The sequence below is a fragment of the Vipera ursinii genome, assembly GCF_947247035.1.
Source record: "Vipera ursinii genome assembly, chromosome: 1".
Lineage (NCBI taxonomy): Eukaryota > Metazoa > Chordata > Lepidosauria > Squamata > Viperidae > Vipera > Vipera ursinii.
In genome coordinates, this window is record NC_139512.1 from 167,496,664 (window position 1) to 167,502,802 (window position 6,139).

General features: G+C 39.6%; 1 protein-coding gene across 3 annotated transcripts in view; it reads right to left on the reverse strand.

Moving 5' to 3' along the window:
* Positions 1-2,247, reverse strand: part of TFPI (tissue factor pathway inhibitor) — a 40,728-nt gene extending 38,481 nt beyond the window's left edge. The window contains exons 1-2 of one of the 3 annotated variants that reach the window (XM_083350526.1): positions 2,073-2,247; positions 1,834-1,942 (exon numbers count right to left, since the gene is read on the reverse strand). The gene's annotated coding sequence lies outside the window, so the exon portion shown is untranslated. Of the gene's footprint in view, positions 1-1,833 lie in introns of all 3 variants that reach the window. The other 2 variants (XM_083350527.1, XM_083350529.1) reach the window with 2 other exon arrangements.
* Between the last annotated feature and the right edge of the window lie 3,892 nt (positions 2,248-6,139).

Genomic DNA, 6,139 nt, shown 5'->3' on the forward strand with positions numbered 1-6,139 from the left:
CTATTTTGCCCAAAACAACAATACTGTGAGGTGGGTTGGGCTGAGAGAGAAGGACTGATCCAAAGTCACCTAGCTGGCTTTCATGCTTAAGGCAGAACTAAACTCAGAAGGTCCTGGTTTCTGGACCAGTACCTTCAGTACCAGAGCCGTGGTGGCGCAGTGGTTAGAATGCAGTATTGCAGGCTGTTTCTGCTGATGGCCAATTTCCAGCAATTCAGCAGTTCGAATCTCACCAGCTCAAGGTTGACTCAGCCTTGGTAAAATGAGGACCCAGATCGTTGGGGGCAATATGCTGACTCTGCAAACCGCTTAGAGAGGGCTGTAAAGCACTGTGAATGGGTATATAAGTCTATACTGCTATTCACCAGTATATCAAACTAGCTTCTGCTTCTTCCTAGAGATAATAATAGAAGAGATGAAGAAGATAACGCAGAGGATGCTAGGCAGAAAGGCAACTCTGTATTTCTAATAAGTAAATTCAAGACTATTAACCTGAAGGCATTCAAAATCAATGGCTGATTAAATGGGACAGCAACCTTTTGGCTAGTGAGAAGATGTGTTTACATTTATTAAGGTTGTATAATTACTTTCTCTTCTGAGTGTGAAGCACTCAAGGCAGCTAGCTCAATTGAAGACCAAAGCAATGCATAAAAACAGTTAAGATTATAGATTAAAATTATCATTAATAGAAAATTATAATAGTAATAAAATGATCTAACAGTTCCAAGCTTGGCAAAGAGATATACCTATACAGGATTCCAAATACTAAGAAGGGCAAACCCAACTCTGAAGGGAAACAGGGTCTTCTGTAGCTAGGAGCAATGAGGACAAGATCTTCTCCTGCATGCAAAAAAACCAAGTCTCTGACCTCAGAAGCAAGAGAGTGTCCTCTGCCAATCGTATCACCGGGACAGGTGCAAAACAGGAGAGATGACTTCACATAACCCTAAGCCCTTTTGAGTTTTATTAGTCAAAACCAACTTCTTAATATGTGCTTGATAAATTAGTACTCATCTTTCAATATTGTCATCATCTCTTCCCTTTTCCTTGCACTTAACTAAAATACTGCATTTTCCACCAAGTGTAACTTCTTCCCTCTCATACTGTCAAGTACATTTCATTGAACTCTATGAGAATTATACCCAAGAGAATCGCAATATACAGTAAAACCCACTCTTTTCCCTCCAGTTTAATTGAGAAAGGTTTATTTATCACCAGCTCTCTTTTATCCAATAGCATAAACAAAGCTTATCACCAACTATACTAAAACTTGTTTCAAGAAAATAGTGGGCGATTAACTATTGCATTCTTCCTTGCTTCCCAATTCATACATCTATGTAAAGCGAATAAATCTCTTTTCTTTTCCTGGATTTCTTTGAAACAGCTTCTTCAATACATAAAATATTCATAATATCACACCCTTACTTGGGATGGAATTCTGCATTAACATGCATGCATGAGAGGAAATCTCAAAGTAATTTTCTTGTAAATGGTCTTGCAGACAATTGTGGATGTGCAGAGCCAAGAAAATAAACATTCTAAATCTAAACTATAAAAACATTTATTTTTACTCAAGCTCGCTATAGAAATATATGCCTCTTTACACTGCTAACAGTTTGTATTTAGTTGCTTTAAGTTGGTTTCCATGAAGGTACTACTCACTGTCCTTGCTGAGGTATCCTTCCAGCTAAAATGCATACATTGCCATTTTAATTTTTGCACGCAGTACACAAAAGCAGACTTCCAACAACATCAATACATCTGACACTCATCTGGCAAAAACGCATCCCCAGCCAGAGAAATAACATGAAAAGAACATTGCTATTTTCTTACCACCGAGTTGCTTGCAGTGCTGGGGGGAAAAAAACCCGTCCCCAAAGTATGCCAAGATTCCAGGAAGGCTTCGTTGTTTTGTTTCTTCCTCAGCTCCAGAAGGCAGGGCCTGGGGTGGGGTGGTGGAGGTGGAGAAAAAAAAGGCAAAATCAGAAATACAATCTTGATTTTATTGCCAGAGTTGTCAATAGACAAACTGGCGGGGAGTGGAGTGGGATGGGAAGGGAATCTAAACACACAGCTGCGAAGTTGCTCTTTTTATACTCTGCAGAAACTTTGGGATTCCAAGGAGTCGCCTGGCAAGGATCGACAGCAGAGCTTCCGGTTCAAAGCATGATGATGGCCTTCCTGTGAAATTATCTTGCCCTTCTCCCTCCAAGGAAAGCACTTTCTCTGTAACAGTACGTGGGAGGCAGGATGAGCAGCCCTTCTGACTAATTTCAGGCTGTCTTCTCTGATTAGCCTCCTCCCTTTCCCCCCCCCCCCAAACAAGGAGTGTAAACTGATCTTGAGACTCTCCCCAGCACTGTGTTTTCTGCATGCCTTGGGATCTGGGCTACTATTATAGAATCCTACAAGGTTCTGTTGGATTTCCAGCCCTTTTATCATTGATCAGAAGAGTTTTGTCTTTTGGGGATAAACAGACTTTCCGCCTGGTTTCCCCTCCCCCCCCCCCGCGCAAGAATATTCAGGAGAGCTTTTTAATGTTTAAAACCCAGACAAAGCATGCATACACTTGGTTTTGCTGTCTGCTGTTTTTTTACACTGGTTTTGCTGTCTGCTCCTGCCTCTCACGGATGGGCAGAACTCTTCATGCTACTGCTCAGGAATGTAGAAGGAGCTAGGTCAGGGGTAGGCAACCTCGGCTCTTTTATGACTCATGGACTTCAACTCCCAGAATTCCTGAGCCAGCATAGCTGGCTCAGGAATTCTGGGAGTTGAAGTCCATGAGTCATAAAAGAGCCGAGGTTGCCTACCCCTGAGCTAGGTCAAATGATTAGGCAAAAGAAAGGGCTTTCTTAAAAAGAAAAGGAGGAAAAATATTGGAACTATGAGAGAAATCCAGTTATGATGTGTGTGGGTTTGGGGGGTGGGTGGTATTAGCCTTTTCCTCTCTTCCTCTTCCTATTGCAAATAAATCATCTGCTTTCCCTTCCTCCAAATGTAATCTGAAGACTGGCAATTTTTCATGAAACTGTGCCATGAAGAAACAAGATAATACTTCTCCCAGAGTACTACATACCTCATTCCTGATAGGGCATGTTACTAGCAACTACTAGGTAAAAAAGGAAGTTGTTGGCTAATATGATCATGGATTAAGCAGATGGTCTGGCTCTCTTCCAGACACAAAGAGGTAGGACTATCATTTGTTTTCCTTCCTCCCGCTCATAGTTTTGCTTAGCTAAGGCTGTTAAGTCCAGCTTGTTCCATTTTGAGATAAAACACTCTCAAACGCTGAAGACAGTAACAGCAGGAACGTAGTTTTGAAACCACAAGCTGTTGCAGTCATTGAATATAAGCATGCAAAGAGAAGACTGCTCAGTAGGTTGCAGTTTGGACAACTGCAAAACGATGACTGCGCATGAGAGATTATTTTCAATATTCTTCTGTTTTCTGGCATCTATAACGGGCATTTTTAAACAATCGTGACAGTCAACAGTGGAAAGGATTGGAAGCAAGGAACTTATATGATGATTTGGTTTGTGCAATGGAAAATTAAGGTTTCAGGGTAAAAAGAATCCCACAACTCAGGCACCTGGAAAACTCCTAAATTACAATCCCTCCCCCCCAAAAAAATAGCAGTTTGTAATGACAGTTGCTCCAGGTCTCCTAAATAAGATCATCTTTGGCTCCGATATATCAATGATATAAGAGTCAATGACAAAGACTGTGCCAGACATAGACTTACCAGTCTCATTTAATCATAACATTATTGACATTCTTTAATTACTTCATATTTATTTCCTGTGTCATAAACACATTGATCAAAGCAATAAATTAAAAATAGTTGTCACTTTAGCTCCAGTCAATTTAACCCATATTTCTTGATCAAATAAAGGAACTAAATCACATTTACCTTTTGCTTTTTGCACTATCTGAAATTTATATTGTTTATCAATTTCAAGTATAAAGTCTGTTTATCAGTTTTCTGGACTGCCCAACTCCAAAATGATTCTAATTGTTTTTCTGAGATTAAAACAAAAACAAAAACACTACATCAAAAGGAATAACAACGTTATATAAAACATTGCAATTGTGTAAGGTTAGCAACTTAACACATTTCCATATCACTCATCTCACCCAGATCAAACAAAAATTATGTATGCATTTTTATTGTGAATATTTGTAGCTCAGTTAATACCTACTCTGAATCATTGTTCATTTGCAATTCTATAAATTTGAAATATGTATTCCAATTATCAAACATGTTGTTTTACAAAATTTTGTCACATTGTGATCTTTTCGAACCAAAACAGATGAGAAACCTCTGTTTTCAAAGCCATGAAAGTCTTGAATAAATGGGGAAGATTCCAACAAGAGATAATTGAGGACATAGGTAAAAATGTAAAGGTTTCCCTGTCAGTCATGTGTGACTCTAGGAGGTGATGCTCATGTCTGTTTTTTGACCGAGGAAGTCATCATTGTCTCAAGATAATTTCCGTGGTCATGTGGCAGCATGGCTGTACGTCAAAGGCACATGAAATTCCGTTACCTTCCTATCAAAGTGGTACCTATTAATATACTTGCATTTGCATGCTTTCAAACTGCTAGGTGGGCTAGTGCTGGGTAAGGAACGGGAGCTCACCCCATCGCGTGGCACTCCGTTCTCAAACACAGACTGTCAGCTTTCCAGCTGACAAACTTAGTGTCTTTAACTGCTGAGTCATCGCAAGGACCCTAAACCTTGAGAAAATGTAGGGTTTTTTAAATTAAACTTCAAAAAGCTAGTCAATACACTCAGTGTTAGTATTTATGTTTTGTTTTTTCGAAAGCACGTAAAAATGCAAGTAGAAAAATAAGGACCACTACGGTGGGAAGGTAACAGCGTTCCGTGCGCCTTTGGCATCTAGTCATGCCGGCCACATGACCACGCAGACGTCCTCGGACAAGCGCTGGCTCTTTGGCTTTGAAACGGAGATGAGCACCGGCCTCTAGAGTTGGAAACGACTAGCATGCATGTGCAGGGGAACCTTTACCTTTTTAAAGTACCATGCTTTGCTCATGACTTAAAACTGAGCATACGGTATATCAAAATGGTATAGTCTATGCTGTATTTTTCAAATATAAATAAATTGCATTTATATTATTCAAATATATATGAATAACATTTACTTCTACAAGTTTTAAATAGAGGAAATGTACAAAATGACAATGCAAATCCACAAGAATCAATAGGAATTAGGAATTAGTTTCAGCAAAGAATATTTGTCCACATCTGTAAATGTTTTGTCTGTATAAGTTCCATAAGACAACTCAAAGCTTAGCAGAAAAGCATTACATTGTAGACAATGAATGTAAAAAAACCTGGAGGAAATAATTGAGAAAAAAGCTCAGAAAGAAATAATTAACATATGAAACTTCTATCAAGTTTCAATAAGCGCAAACTTTGTGAACCTGGAAAGTTTCTTTGCTGGTAGTGTTTAGTCACACAGAAAAACAAATATTCACAAAGCCATAGCAATGAATAAAAGGTTTGTTTTGACTATTTATTTATCTGGGACAAAGAATGAACAGTAAAAGCTAACCCAAAAGTAAGTTCCTTATGGGAAAGTCCAGGTCAACAGATGGAGCAACAGCTGCTGCTGAGCTACTATTTCTAATTTTTCAGGCCATATTATTGTAATTCAGGGGTCTTCAAACTTGGCCCTTTTATGACTTGTGGACTTCAACTCCCAGAATTCCTCAGCCAGCGTGCCTGGCTGTGGAATTCTGGGAGTTGAAGTCCACAAGTCATAAAAGGGCCAAGTTTGAAGACCCCTGCTGTAACTGAACATCAGAGGGCTATAGTTTCCAAATCCCCACCTTAATCTATCTTCATGCTCTGTTCTGAGTAAGATAAGAGTGCCACAAACACTGTTTATGCTGGCCCCCAACTCACATACTTATGTGTACTGGCTCTTCCTACTAAACCTAGGGACCCCAATAAGCATTATCTTGATTTCTAAGAATTCCTCTACAATCCAGATGATCCCATATGCGTTGTTAGAAAATAAAAAAATGATGGAAGGCTGCAGCCCAGTTACCTGGGGGGGGGGGGGGAAGAAGCAAAGCTTAGGGTGGGGGTAAGGAGTAAGAAACATTCTAC